Source organism: Ascaphus truei, chromosome 13 (assembly GCF_040206685.1).
Source record: "Ascaphus truei isolate aAscTru1 chromosome 13, aAscTru1.hap1, whole genome shotgun sequence".
Classification (NCBI taxonomy): Eukaryota; Metazoa; Chordata; class Amphibia; order Anura; family Ascaphidae; genus Ascaphus; species Ascaphus truei.
The window spans coordinates 12,374,749-12,390,475 of NC_134495.1; positions in this window are offsets into that span (position 1 = coordinate 12,374,749).

A 15,727-nucleotide genomic window follows, 5' to 3' on the forward strand; every position below is an offset into this window, starting at 1 on the left:
AGACACCCGCTCCGGCCCGTGCGTCTGCTTCCCAGACACCCGCTCCGGCCCGTGCGTCTGCTTCCCAGACTCCCGCTCCGGCCCGTGCGTCTGCTTCCCAGACTCCCGCTCCGGCCCGTGCGTCTGCTTCCCAGACTCCCGCTCCGGCCCGTGCGTCTGCTTCCCAGACTCCCGCTCCGGCCCGTGCGTCTGCTTCCCAGACTCCCGCTCCGGCCCGTGCGTCTGCTTCCCAGACTCCCGCTCCGGCCCGTGCGTCTGCTTCCCAGACTCCCGCTCCGGCCCGTGCGTCTGCTTCCCAGACACCCGCTCCGGCCCGTGCGTCTGCTTCCCAGACACCCGCTCCGGCCCGTGCGTCTGCTTCCCAGACTCCCGCTCCGGCCCGTGCGTCTGCTTCCCAGACACCCGCTCCGGCCCGTGCGTCTGCTTCCCAGGCTCCGGCCCGTGCGTCTGCTTCCCAGACTCCCGCTCCGGCCCGTGCGTCTGCTTCCCAGACTCCCGCTCCGGCCCGTGCGTCTGCTTCCCAGACTCCCGCTCCGGCCCGTGCGTCTGCTTCCCAGACACTCGCTCCGGCCCGTGCGTCTGCTTCCCAGACTCCCGCTCCGGCCCGTGCGTCTGCTTCCCAGACACCCGCTCCGGCCCGTGCGTCTGCTTCCCAGACTCCCGCTCCGGCCCGTGCGTCTGCTTCCCAGGCTCCGGCCCGTGCGTCTGCTTCCCAGACTCCCGCTCCGGCCCGTGCGTCTGCTTCCCAGACACCCGCTCCGGCCCGTGCGTCTGCTTCCCAGACACCCGCTCCGGCCCGTGCGTCTGCTTCCCAGACACCCGCTCCGGCCCGTGCGTCTACTTCCCAGGCTCCGGCCCGTGCGTCTGCTTCCCAGACTCCCGCTCCGGCCCGTGCGTCTGCTTCCCAGACTCCCGCTCCGGCCCGTGCGTCTGCTTCCCAGACTCCCGCTCCGGCCCGTGCGTCTGCTTCCCAGACTCCCGCTCCGGCCCGTGCGTCTGCTTCCCAGACACCCGCTCCGGCCCGTGCGTCTGCTTCCCAGACTCCCGCTCCGGCCCGTGCGTCTGCTTCCCAGACTCCCGCTCCGGCCCGTGCGTCTGCTTCCCAGACTCCCGCTCCGGCCCGTGCGTCTGCTTCCCAGACTCCCGCTCCGGCCCGTGCGTCTGCTTCCCAGACACCCGCTCCGGCCCGTGCGTCTGCTTCCCAGACTCCCGCTCCGGCCCGTGCGTCTGCTTCCCAGACTCCCGCTCCGGCACGTGCGTCTGCTTCCCAGACTCCCGCTCCGGCCCGTGCGTCTGCTTCCCAGACTCCCGCTCCGGCCCGTGCGTCTGCTTCCCAGACTCCCGCTCCGGCCCGTGCGTCTGCTTCCCAGACTCCCGCTCCGGCCCGTGCGTCTGCTTCCCAGACTCCCGCTCCGGCCCGTGCGTCTGCTTCCCAGACTCCCGCTCCGGCCCGTGCGTCTGCTTCCCAGACTCCCGCTCCGGCCCGTGCGTCTGCTTCCCAGACTCCCGCTCCGGCCCGTGCGTCTGCTTCCCAGACACCCGCTCCGGCCCGTGCGTCTGCTTCCCAGACACCCGCTCCGGCCCGTGCGTCTGCTTTCCAGACTCCCGCTCCGGCCCGTGCGTCTGCTTCCCAGACACCCGCTCCGGCCCGTGCGTCTGCTTCCCAGACTCCCGCTCCGGCCCGTGCGTCTGCTTCCCAGACTCCCGCTCCGGCCCGTGCGTCTGCTTCCCAGACTCCCGCTCCGGCCCGTGCGTCTGCTTCCCAGACTCCCGCTCCGGCCCGTGCGTCTGCTTCCCAGACTCCCGCTCCGGCTGGCGCATTGGCTTAGATTTGCAGCCGTGAAACATTCCTGGCTCCTCTGAGGCTTAACGAGGAGAATCAGGGTCCTGGGGACTGGGCTGAGACTGGGCAGGCCTCTGAATAGCATTCAGGAAGGTAAAGTGACTCCCAACCACCACAGCCCTCGCCCGGCGACCCGTGGGGCAGCCACGAATGCCCCCTCCCCGCGTGAGGTGTCGCTGTGGCTGCTCTGCCAGGACCAGCAAATCAAGCCCAGGCTGACCATATCCGCAGTGTAACAGGCATGTGTGGGTCTGTGTGTATCGTTGTCTATATCGCAGTGTGTGTGTGTGTGTGTGTTAGTGAACTTGTGTGGTGGTTTTTACACAAAGAAAGTCGTAACGTGTACCTTCCAGTTACCCCCAGAGCGAGGAATTGGGGTGTCCCCCCGCACCCCCGGGGTGTCCCGTCCCCCCCACCCCCACCCCCGGGGTGTCCCGTCCCACCCCCACCCCCGGGGTGTCCCGTCCCCCCCACCCCCACCCCCGGGGTGTCCCGTCCCACCCCCGGGGTGTCCCGTCCCCCCACCCACCCCCACCCCCGGGGTGTCCCGTCCCCCCACCCCCACCCCCGGGGTGTCCCGTCCCCCCCCCCCACACCCGGGGTGTCCGTCCCCCCCCCCCCCACCCCCGGGGTGTCCCGTCCCCCACCCCCACCCCCATAAAAAGAAATGCACAGACGGGATTGAGGCGGCTCAGTGCGGCCTTTCCCGCCTTTCCCGCCTTTCCCGCCTTTCCCGCTGATCCTCTCTTGTAACCTAAGTGAATGGAAATGTCTGTGGTGCCTGTTTATAAAACGCCTGCGAAATGTTTCCATGGAATATACTTTAACTGTATATATATAAAATAATAATCATGAATAACCACACGCGTCTAATGTTATCTGATCCGGCCTCCTTGGAGAACTATTTAAAGACGTCTGAATTGAGGCACCAACTGTGAAAATACTGGAGGGGGAGGGGTAAGGGGGGGGGGGGGGTGACCCTGAAGGTCACAATGTTAAAAAAAGAACCCCAAAAAACGAGCCAAAATTGTGAAAGAATGAAAAAAAAAAAAAAAGGATTGACCAGCGCAATATCGCCTGGCCGAGTCCGCAATACAAACCGCTTCTGTTTGGGTTCCAGTCGCGTTGGGCGGGATGGAGAAGCGATGACAAACGCGCAGTGATCGGGGGCTGCGTTCTAACGTGCTCGCCCCCATCCCAGACCCGCCAACATCTTGCACGTGCAAACCGGTCGTGTTCTCGCCCCTCGTGCTGTTTGGACCGGTCGGCGAAGTGTGGGCCGACTCCAGTTCTCACGGCCCACCAACAGGCCAAGGTATTAAGGATATCCCTGCTTCAGCACAGGTGGCTGACAGTCGAAGACTGAGACACTGACTGAGCCCCCCCCCCCTGTGCTGAAGCAGGGATATCCTATTAGCCCCGTTGGTGGCCCTTGAGGACTGGAGTTGGCAGCATCCCACACACAAAAACAACCTTTCTTTGTAACACATACAGGAGCCCAACACACAGCGTTCCAGCGTTGGTGCACTTGGAGGCGATGTGTTCCCGGCTGCAACCAAAAAATAACCAGATACATGATGGGGGGAGGGGAGGGGGGGTGGTAGTGTTTGTTTGTGGTCAGTATTTCTCCAAAATAGATAAAAAAAATAGAAAGGAAAATAACCTGAGCTGTGAATATAAAAGGACGGGGGGGGGGGGAGGGGGGAGGAGATGGAAACCGGTTTGTTAACAAAATAAATCATTTGCTCCGCGTGCAGGAGAAAGTATTTTGGGCCGAGATGGCATGTCCATTTCTTGGGGGGGGGGGGGGGGGGGAGGTTACACAAAGAGCCGTGTGTCACATGCCTGGTGCCCACGGGGTTTAAACGGCTCTGGGGGTCAGCGGGGTCGGGCCCAGACATTACATAACGCTCGGTCTGTGAGCTGCTGAAGTCCCATTTCCTGAGCCCTGTGAAACTTAAATGGCAGGAAACCAGCCCCCACCGTGAAACAATGACTTCTCCCCCCTGCCCCAGGCTTTAGGGATCGCAGACGTGTATGCGGTCTTACGTCTCTCTTCGTGCCGTATTATATCTCTCCGCGTGCCGTATTATATCTCTCCACGTGCTTTATTATATCTCTCTACGTGCCGTATTATATCTCTCCACGTGCCGTATTATATCTCTCCACGTGCCGTATTATATCTCTATGTGCCGTATTATATCTCTCCACGTGCCGTATTATATCTCTATGTGCCGTATTATATCTCTCCACGTGCCGTATTATATCTCTCCACGTGCCGTATTATATCTCTCCACGTGCCGTATTATATCTCTCCACGTGCCGTATTATATCTCCACGTGCCGTATTATATCTCTCTATGTGCCGTATTATATCTCCACGTGCCGTATTATATCTCCACGTGCCGTATTATATCTCTCCACGTGCCGTATTATATCTCTCCACGTGCCGTATTATATCTCTATGTGCCGTATTATATCTCTCCACATGCCGTATTATATCTCCACGTGCCGTATTATATCTCCACGTGCCGTATTATATCTCTCCACGTGCCGTATTATATCTCTCCACGTGCCGTATTACATCTCTCCACGTGCCGTATTACATCTCTCCACGTGCCGTATTATATCTCTCCACGTGCCGTATTATATCTCTCCACGTGCCGTATTATATCTCTCCACGTGCCGTATTATATCTCTCCACGTGCCGTATTATATCTCTCCACGTGCCGTATTATATCTCTCCACGTGCCGTATTATATCTCTCCACGTGCCGTATTATATCTCTCCACGTGCCGTATTATATCTCTCCACGTGCCGTATTATATCTCTCCACGTGCCGTATTATATCTCTCCACGTGCCGTATTATATCTCTCCACGTGCCGTATTATATCTCCACGTGCCGTATTATATCTCTCCACGTGCCGTATTATATTTCTCCACGTGCCGTATTATATCTCTCCACGTGCCGTATTATATCTCTCCACGTGCCGTATTACATCTCTCCACGTGCCGTATTACATCTCTCCACGTGCCGTATTATATCTCTCCACGTGCCGTATTATATCGCTCCACGTGCCGTATTATATCTCTCCACGTGCCGTATTATATCTCTCCACGTGCCGTATTATATCTACGTGCCGTATTATATCTCTCCACGTGCCGTATTATATCTCCACGTGCCATATTATCTCTCCACGTGCCGTATTATATCTCCCCACGTGCCGTATTATATCTCTCCACGTGCCGTATTATATCTCTCCACGTGCCGTATTATATCTACGTGCCGTATTATATCTCTCCACGTGCCGTATTATATCTATGTGCCGTATTATATCTCTCCACGTGCCGTATTATATCTCTCTACGTGCCGTATTATATATCTCCACGTGCCGTATTCTATCTCTCCACGTGCCGTATTATATCTCTCCACGTGTCGTATTATATCTCTCCACGTGCCGTATTATATATCTCCACGTGCCGTATTATATCTCTCCACGTGTCGTATTATCTCTCCACGTGCCGTATTATATCTCTCCACGTGCCGTATTATATCTCTCCACGTGCCGTATTATATCTCTCCGCGTGCCGTATTATATCTCTCCGCGTGCCGTATTATATCTCTCCGCGTGCCGTATTATATCTCTCCACGTGCCGTATTATATCTCTCCACGTGCCGTATTATATCTCCACGTGCCGTATTATATATCTCCACGTGCCGTATTATATCTCCACGTGCCGTATTATATCTCTCCACGTGCTGTATTATATCTCTCCACGTGCCGTATTATATCTCTCCACGTGCCGTATTATATCTCTCCACCTGCCGTATTATATCTCTCCACGTGCCGTATTATATCTCTACGTGCCGTATTATATCTCTCCACGTGCCGTATTATATCTCCACGTGCCGTATTATATCTCTCCACGTGCCGTATTATATCTCTCCACGTGCCGTATTATATCTCTCCACGTGCCGTATTATATATCTCCACGTGCCATATTACATCTCTCCACGTGCCGTATCATATCTCTCCACGTGCCGTATTATATCTCTCCACGTGCCGTATTATATATCTCCACGTGCCGTATTACATCTCTCCACGTGCCGTATTATATCTCTCCACGTGCCGTATTATATCTCTCCACGTGCCGTATTATATCTCTCCACGTGCCGTATTATATCTCTCCACGTGCCGTATTATATCTCTACGTGCCGTATTATATCTCTCCACGTGCCGTATTATATCTCTCCACGTGCCTTATTATATCTCCACGTGCCGTATTATATCTCTCCACGTACCGTATTATATCTCTACGTGCCGTATTATATCTCTCCACGTGCCGTATTATATCTCTCCACGTGCCGTATTATATCTCTCCACGTGCCGTATTATATCTCTACGTGCCGTATTATATCTCTCCACGTGCCGTATTATATATCTCCACGTGCCGTATTATATATCTCTACGTGCCGTATTATATCTCTCCACGTGCCGTATTATATCTCTCCACGTGCCGTATTATATCTCTCCACGTGCCGTATTATATCTCTCCACGTGCCGTATTATAGGACATACTTGAAAACGAGAGGTAACTCTCAATGTATTACTTCCTGGTAAAATATTTTATAAATAAATAAATAAATAAATATCTCTCCACGTGCCGTATTATATCTCTCCACGTGCCGTATTATATCTCTCCACGTGCCGTATTATATCTCTCCACGTGCCGTATTATATCTCTCCACGTGCCGTATTATATATCTCCACGTGCCGTATTATATCTCCACGTGCCGTATTATATCTCCACGTGCCGTATTATATCTCTACGTGCCGTATTATATCTCTCCACGTGCCGTATTACATCTCTCTACGTGCCGTATTACATCTCTCCACGTGCTGTATTATATCTCCACGTGCCGTATTATATCTCCACGTGCCGTATTATATCTCTACGTGCCGTATTATATCTCTCCACGTGCCATATTATATCTCCACGTGCCGTATTATATCTCTCCACGTTATTAATTCGCTCTGTGTGGTTTTATATATCGCCCTTCATGTTATTTATATTGCTCTGCAGGTTATTCTTTTGCTCTGCATGTTAACACATTGCTCGGCGTGTGCTGTGCATTATTATATTGCTCTGCATGTTAATACATTGCTCGGCGTGTGCTGTGCATTATTATATTGCTCTGCATGTAATTGCATTGCTTTGCATTTTGTTATATCGCTCTGCGTGTTAATGCTTCATGTTATTAAATCGCTCTGCATGTTGTTATATTGCTCTGTGTGTCATTATTGAGCACTGCATTTTACTGTTTCACTCTGCGTGTTAATACATTGCTCTGCGTGTGCTGTGCATTATTATATTGCTTTTCATCTTATTCTTTCGCTCTGCGTGTTATTGCATTGCTCTGCATGGTGTTATTGCATTGCTCTGCATGGTGTTATTGCTCTGCATGGTGTTATTGCATTGCTATGCATGTTATTGCTCTGCATGGTGTTATTGCATTGCTATGCGTGTTATTGCTCTGCATGGTGTTATTGCATTGCTATGCGTGTTATTGCTCTGCATGGTGTTATTGCATTGCTATGCGTGTTATTGCTCTGCATGGTGTTATTGCATTGCTATGCGTGTTATTGCTCTGCATGGTGTTATTCATAGCTCTGCGTGTTATTGCTTTGCTCTGCATGTCATTATATCGCTCTGCGCATTGTAATATCGCTCTGCGTGTTATTGCGTTGCTCTACTACGTAGTCTACGGGTTGTTATATTGCTCTGCTTGTTTGCGTAGCTCTGCGTGTCATATCGCTCTGCGTGTTATATCGCTCTGCGTGGTATTGCGTTGCTCTGCATGTTATATCGCTCTGCGTGTTATATCGCTCTGCATGTTGCTATATCGCTCTGCGTGTTATATCGCTCTGCGTGGTATTGAATTGCTCTGCGTTTTGCTATATTGCTCTGCGTGGTATTGCGTTGCTCTGCGTGTTATATCGCTCTGCGTGGTATTGCATTGCTCTGTGTGTTGCTATATCGCTCTGCGTGTTATATCGCTCTGCGTGGTATTGCATTGCTCTGCGTGTTGCTATATCGCTCTGCGTGGTATTGCGTTGCTCTGCGTGTTATATCGCTCTGCGTGGTATTGCATTGCTCTGTGTGTTGCTATATCGCTCTGCGTGTTATTGCGTTGCTCTGTGTGTTGCTATATCGCTCTGCGTGTTATTGCGTTGCTCTGTGTGTTGCTATATCGCTCTGCGTGTTGTTGCTCTGCGTGTTATTGCGTTGCTCTGCGTGTTATTGCGTTGCTCTGTGTGTTGCTATATCGCTCTGCGTGTTATTGCGTTGCTCTGTGTGTTGCTATATCGCTCTGCGTGTTATTGCTCTGCGTGTTATTGCGTTGCTCTGTGTGTTGCTATATCGCTCTGCGTGTTATTGCGTTGCTCTGCGTTGTTATCGCTCTGCGTGTTATTGCATTGCTCTGCGTGTTATTGCTCTGCGTGTTATTGCGTTGCTCTGTGTGTTGCTATATCGCTCTGCGTGTTATTGCGTTGCTCTGCGTGTTATCGCTCTGCGTGTTATTGCATTGCTCTGCGTGTTATTGCTCTGCGTGTTATTGCGTTGCTCTGTGTGTTGCTATATCGCTCAGCGTGTTATTGCGTTGCTCTGCGTGTTATCGCATTGCTCTGCAGTGCGCAGCAGGCCCCTCCATGCACAGTGTCCTCTCTCTGGTAGAAGTTGCTCCCTCTGGGACCGGCTGAGGAAGGTTCTGTTTTCCGTTGCTTCATTCTCAGGATGCATTTTCCACAACAACTGCGTCCCTCGTGTGCTCAGACAGATCACGTCACCTGGAGTATGTACGCAGTGCAAGAGAGAGAGAGGGGGAGGGGGAGAAGTACTTATAGACTGAGGCACAGAGAGGTACATATACATTAAGCAGTATGAAGATAGGACCATATAGACTAGGGCATATGTCTAGACTAGACATAGAGAGGCCTATAGAATGAAGGGTATATTAAGAGACCTATAGACTGTCCCCCACCAAGAGTTGGGGACCTATAGACTAAGGGTTGTATGGAGACACCTATTGACTGAAGTGTGTGTGTGTGTGTGTGTGTGTGTGTGTGTGTGTGTGTGTGTGTGTGTGTGTGTGTGTGTGTGTGTGTGTGTGTGTGTGTGTGTGTGTGTGTGTGTGTGTGTGTGTGTGTGTGTGTGTGTGTGTGTGTGTGTGTCTGAGTGGTGTATGGAGACACCTATAGATTGCGCACAGAGGGAATATAAACTGACGCTGGGAGCATCTCCTGAGCTATTTTGGGATGCTGATGTCAAAGCTCAGACTGGGGATGATGTCATAGCTCAGACTGGGGATGATGTCATAGCTCAGTCTGGGGATGATGTCATAGCTCAGCAGTGAGTGAGTCAGACTAATTCAGCTGCTGAAAGCAAAACATGAGAGAGGCTGCGGATCTCTTCCAGTGTCCGGAGGGGGATGGGGGTGTGAGACAGAGAGAAGGTGACAGTGTCCGGAGGGGGGTGGGGGTGTGAGACAGAGAGAGGGTGACAGTGTCCGGAGGGGGATGGGGGGGTGAGACAGAGAGAGGGTGACAGTGTCCGGAGGGGAATGGGGGGGTGAGACAGAGAGAGGGTGACAGTGTCCGGAGGGGGACGGGGGTGTGAGACAGAGAGAGGGTGACAGTGTCCGGAGGGGCATGGGGGTGTGAGACAGAGAGAGGGTGACAGTGTCCGGAGGGGGACGGGGGTGTGAGACAGAGAGAGGGTGACAGTGTCCGGAGGGGCATGGGGGTGTGGGACAGAGAGAGGGTGACAGTGTCCGGAGGGGGATGGGGGTGTGAGACAGAGAGAGGGTGACAGTGTCCGGAGGGGGATGGGGGGGTGAGACAGAGAGGGTGACAGTGTCCGGAGGGGGATGGGGGGGTGAGACAGAGAGAGGGTGACAGTGTCCGGAGGGGGACGGGGGTGTGAGACAGAGAGAGGGTGACAGTGTCCGGAAGGGGACGGGGGGGTGAGACAGAGAGAGGGTGACAGTGTCCGGAGGGGGACGGGGGTGTGAGACAGAGAGAGGGTGACAGTGTCCGGAGGGGGATGGGGGTGTGAGACAGAGAGAGGGTGACAGTGTCTGGAGGGGGATGGGGGTGTGAGACAGAGAGAGGATGACAGTGTCTGGAGGGGGAAGGGGGGGGTGACAGAGAGAGGGTGACCGTGTCCGGTGGGGGATGGGGGTGTGAGACAGAGAGAGGGTGACAGTGTCCGGAGGGGGACGGGGGTGTGAGACAGAGAGAGGGTGACACTGTCCGGAGGGGGATGGGGGGGTGAGACAGAGAGAAGGTGACAGTGTCCGGAGGGGGGTGGGGGTGTGAGACAGAGAGAGGGTGACAGTGTCCGGAGGGGGATGGGGGGGTGAGACAGAGAGAGGGTGACAGTGTCCGGAGGGGAATGGGGGGGTGAGACAGAGAGAGGGTGACAGTGTCCGGAGGGGGACGGGGGTGTGAGACAGAGAGAGGGTGACAGTGTCCGGAGGGGCATGGGGGTGTGAGACAGAGAGAGGGTGACAGTGTCCGGAGGGGGACGGGGGTGTGAGACAGAGAGAGGGTGACAGTGTCCGGAGGGGCATGGGGGTGTGGGACAGAGAGAGGGTGACAGTGTCCGGAGGGGGATGGGGGTGTGAGACAGAGAGAGGGTGACAGTGTCCGGAGGGGGATGGGGGGGTGAGACAGAGAGGGTGACAGTGTCCGGAGGGGGATGGGGGGGTGAGACAGAGAGAGGGTGACAGTGTCCGGAGGGGGACGGGGGTGTGAGACAGAGAGAGGGTGACAGTGTCCGGAAGGGGACGGGGGTGTGAGACAGAGAGAGGGTGACAGTGTCCGGAGGGGGACGGGGGTGTGAGACAGAGAGAGGGTGACAGTGTCCGGAGGGGGATGGGGGTGTGAGACAGAGAGAGGGTGACAGTGTCTGGAGGGGGATGGGGGTGTGAGACAGAGAGAGGATGACAGTGTCTGGAGGGGGAAGGGGGGGGTGACAGAGAGAGGGTGACCGTGTCCGGTGGGGGATGGGGGTGTGAGACAGAGAGAGGGTGACAGTGTCCGGAGGGGGACGGGGGTGTGAGACAGAGAGAGGGTGACACTGTCCGGAGGGGGATGGGGGGGTGAGACAGAGAGAGGGTGACAGTGTCCGGAGGGGGGTGGGGGTGTGAGACAGAGAGAGGGTGACAGTGTCTGGAGGGGGATGGGGGTGTGAGACAGAGAGAGGGTGACACTGTCCGGAGGGGGATGGGGGGGTGAGACAGAGAGAGGGTGACAGTGTCCGGAGGGGGGTGGGGGTGTGAGACAGAGAGAGGGTGACAGTGTCTGGAGGAGGATGGGGGTGTGAGACAGAGAGAGGGTGACAGTGGGAGGGAGATGTGACCATGAGAGGGGTGACACTGTCCAGGGGGATGACAATGCGAGGGGTGACACTGTCTGGGGGGATGACAATGCGAGGGGTGACACTGTCCGGGGGAATGACAATGCGAGGGGTGACACTGTCCGGGGGGATGACAATGAGACAATGACAGTGTCCATGAATTTAAAGCGACAGCCCCTCCAAAGGAAGAACCAAACCAGACACAGGAGCTGTTCAGTGACCTCAGGGCATGTGATCATTCCTAGAAACACACTCCTTCATTGGCGTGTTTGGTGGCGTGTGTACTATACATGTAACAGCACGTGTATCTGAGTTACATGTGGCAGTGTTAATGTCTATGTGTCCGTTTCACGTGTGTGTATAAACCTATACAGGCGGTCCTCGGTTATCCACCGGAACCCGTTCTGGAAGTAGCGTTGGATAGTGACACCGCTGTAACACGAGTCCCATGTTAATCAGTGGCGGTGAGCGTCGGATAACGCATTCCGGCGTCGGATAACGCATTCCGGCGTCGATAAACGTCCCGTAGGGAGCATTGTAAAGCGTTGGATACGCCATTCGTTGTAAAAGGAAACGTTGGATAGCGAGGTCTACCTGTATTTGGCCGCGGCCCAAGTGCCTTCTACAGCGCACAAGCACCGCCCCCCAATCGGACCGGGCCCAGTAAGCACCTTCGCACGGATGGTGCAGCCGCGTTGTACTGCAAGTTTTTGCAAATGGAGGGAGGGCAGGCAGACAGAGGGCGGGGGGGGGGACAGAGGGCGGCGGGGGGGGGGGACAGAGGGCGGCGGGGGGGGGACAGAGGGCGGCGAGGGGGGACAGAGGGCGGCGAGGGGGGACAGAGGGCGGCGGGGGGGGGGACAGAGGGCGGCGAGGGGGGGACAGAGGGTGGGGGGGCAGACAGAGGGCGGGGGGGCAGACAGAGGGCGGGGGGGGGGGGGCAGACAGAGGGCGGGGGGGGGGGGGCAGACAGAGGGCGGGGGGGGGGGCAGACAGAGGGCGGGGGGGGGGGGACAGACAGAGGGCGGGGGGGGGGGGGACAGACAGAGGGCGGGGGGGGGGGGACAGACAGAGGGCGGGGGGGGGGGACAGACAGAGGGCGGGGGGGGGGACAGACAGAGGGCGAGGGACAGACAGGGCAGTGGGGGCAGACAGAGGGCGGGGGGGGGACAGAGGGCGGGGGGGGACAGAGGGCGGGGGGGGGAGACAGAGGGCGGGGGGGGGAGACAGAGGGCGGGGGGGGGGACAGAGGGCGGGGGGGGGAGACAGAGGGCGGGGGGGGGGACAGAGGGCGGGGGGGGGGGACAGAGGGCGGGGGGGGGGCGGACAGAGGGCGGGGGGGGGCGGACAGAGGGCGGGGGGGGGGCGGACAGAGGGCGGGGGGGGGCGGACAGAGGGCGGGGGACAGACAGGGCAGTGGGGGCAGACAGAGGGCGGGGGGGGACAGACAGAGGGCGGGGGGGGGGACAGACAGTGGGCGGGGGGGGGGGACAGACAGAGGGCGGGGGGGGGACAGACAGAGGGCGGGGGACAAACAGGGCAGGGGGGCAGGCTGGGGGGGGGGCAGAGGGCGGCGGGGGGACGACAGAGGGCGGGGGGGGGACAGAGGGCGGGGGGGGCAGACAGAGGGCGGGGGGGCAGACAGAGGGCGGGGGGGCAGACAGAGGGCGGGGGGGGGACAGACAGAGGGCGAGGGACAGACAGAGGGCGGGGGGGGGACAGACAGAGGGCGGGGGGGACAGACAGAGGGCGGGGGGGGACAGACAGAGGGCGGGGGGGGGGACAGACAGAGGGCGGGGGGGGGACAGACAGAGGGCGGGGGGGGACAGACAGAGGGCGGGGGACAGACAGGGCAGGGGGGCAGGCTGGGGGGGGCAGAGGGTGGGGGAACGGGACAGACAGAGGACGGGGGGGGGGACAGAGGACAGCCTTCAATTAGCAATCACTGCACAATGCATGTAACCGCTCACATGATCTTATGACCCCGAATCTTATAATCAGAACCGCTTTTTGAAAAACCCCAGAGGCGTTAGGGATTTACCCCACAAAATGTCCAGATGTCACAGCCCGTCTTTCTTTTGATCGGGTTGCCGGGCGGACATCGCACAGCGGGCGGCGGAATACTGGCCATCGGGTGGTGACTGTCAGATGCCGGTGTCACTAAACCTCTCGTGTTTTAAAATCGGTGACGAAACTCCGGTGAGATGAAGACGTTACCGGTGTCGTTCTTTCCCTGGTCATTTGAATCCACGCCGGGCTGTGTGCTTTACAGGGCTCCATATCTCAGCTGAAGATTTATATATATAAAAAATAATTAGAGGCTCCTTTGATTGAGCCACCTGTGCTGAAGCAGGGATATCCTGAAGACCTGGTGGGGGGTGGGGGGGCTGGGTGTGTGGGACCCGCTGATTACCGTGACGTGGGTGGGTGGGACCCGCTGATTACCGTGACGTGGGTGTGTGGGACCCGCTGATTACCGTGACGTGGGTGGGACCCGCTGATTACCGTGACGTGGGTGGGACCCGCTGATTACCGTGACGTGGGGGTGTGGGACCCGCTGATTACCGTGACGTGGGTGGGACCCGCTGATTACCGTGACGTGGGTGGGTGGGACCCGCTGATTACCGTGACGTGGGTGTGTGGGACCCGCTGATTACCGTGACGTGGGTGTGTGGGACCCGCTGATTACCGTGACGTGGGTGTGTGGGACCCGCTGATTACCGTGACGTGGGTGGGTGGGACCCGCTGATTACCGTGACGTGGGTGGGACCCGCTGATTACCGTGACGTGGGTGGGTGGGACCCGCTGATTACCGTGACGTGGGGGTGTGAGACCCGCTGATTACCGTGACGTGGGTGGGACCCGCTGATTACCGTGACGTGGGTGGGTGGGACCCGCTGATTACCGTGACGTGGGTGTGTGGGACCCGCTGATTACCGTGACGTGGGTGTGTGGGACCCGCTGATTACCGTGACGTGGATGTGTGGGACCCGCTGATTACCGTGACGTGGGTGTGGGACCCGCTGATTACCGTGACGTGGGTGGGACCCGCTGATTACCGTGACGTGGGTGTGGGACCCGCTGATTACCGTGACGTGGGTGTGGGACCCGCTGATTACCGTGACGTGGGTGTGGGACCCGCTGATTACCGTGACGTGGGTGTGTGGGACCCGCTGATTACCGTGACGTGGGTGGGACCCGCTGATTACCGTGACGTGGGTGTGGGACCCGCTGATTACCGTGACGTGGGGGTGTGGGACCCGCTGATTACCGTGACGTGGGGGTGTGGGACCCGCTGATTACCGTGACGTGGGTGTGGGACCCGCTGATTACCGTGACGTGGGTGGGTGGGACACGCTGATTACCGTGACGTGGTTGTGTGGGACCCGCTGATTACCGTGACGTGGGTGGGTGGGACCCGCTGATTACCGTGACGTGGGTGCGTGGGACCCGCTGATTACCGTGACGTGGGTGGGTGGGACCCGCTGATTACCGTGACGTGGGTGTGGGACCCGCTGATTACCGTGACGTGGGTGGGTGGGACCCGCTGATTACCGTGACGTGGGTGTGGGACCCGCTGATTACCGTGACGTGGGGGTGTGGGACCCGCTGATTACCGTGACGTGGGTGTGTGGGACCCGCTGATTACCGTGACGTGGGTGTGGGACCCGCTGATTACCGTGACGTGGGTGGGTGGGACACGCTGATTACCGTGACGTGGTTGCGTGGGACCCGCTGATTACCGTGACGTGGGTGCGTGGGACCCGCTGATTACCGTGACGTGGGTGTGTGGGACCCGCTGATTACCGTGACGTGGGTGGGTGGGACCCGCTGATTACCGTGACGTGGGGGTGTGGGACCTGCTGATTACCGTGACGTGGTTGGGTGGGACCCGCTGATTACCGTGATGTGGGTGTGTGGGACCCGCTGATTACCGTGACGTGGGTGTGTGGGACCCGCTGATTACCGTGACGTGGTTGGGTGGGACCCGCTGATTACCGTGACGTGGGTGTGGGACCCGCTGATTACCGTGACGTGGGTGTGTGGGACCCGCTGATTACCGTGACGTGGGTGTGTGGGACCCGCTGATTACCGTGACGTGGGTGTGTGGGACCCGCTGATTACCGTGACGTGGGTGTGTGGGACCCGCTGATTACCGTGACGTGGGTGTGTGGGACCCGCTGATTACCGTGACGTGGGTGTGTGGGACCCGCTGATTACCGTGACGTGGGTGGGTGGGACCCGCTGATTACCGTGACGTGGGTGCGTGGGACCCGCTGATTACCGTGACGTGGGTGTGGGACCCGCTGATTACCGTGACGTGGGTGGGTGGGACCCGCTGATTACCGTGACGTGGGGGTGTGGGACCCGCTCATTACCGTGACGTGGGTGCGTGGAACCCGCTGATTACCGTGACGTGGGTGGGTGGGACTCGCTGATTACCGTGACGTGGGTGGGTGG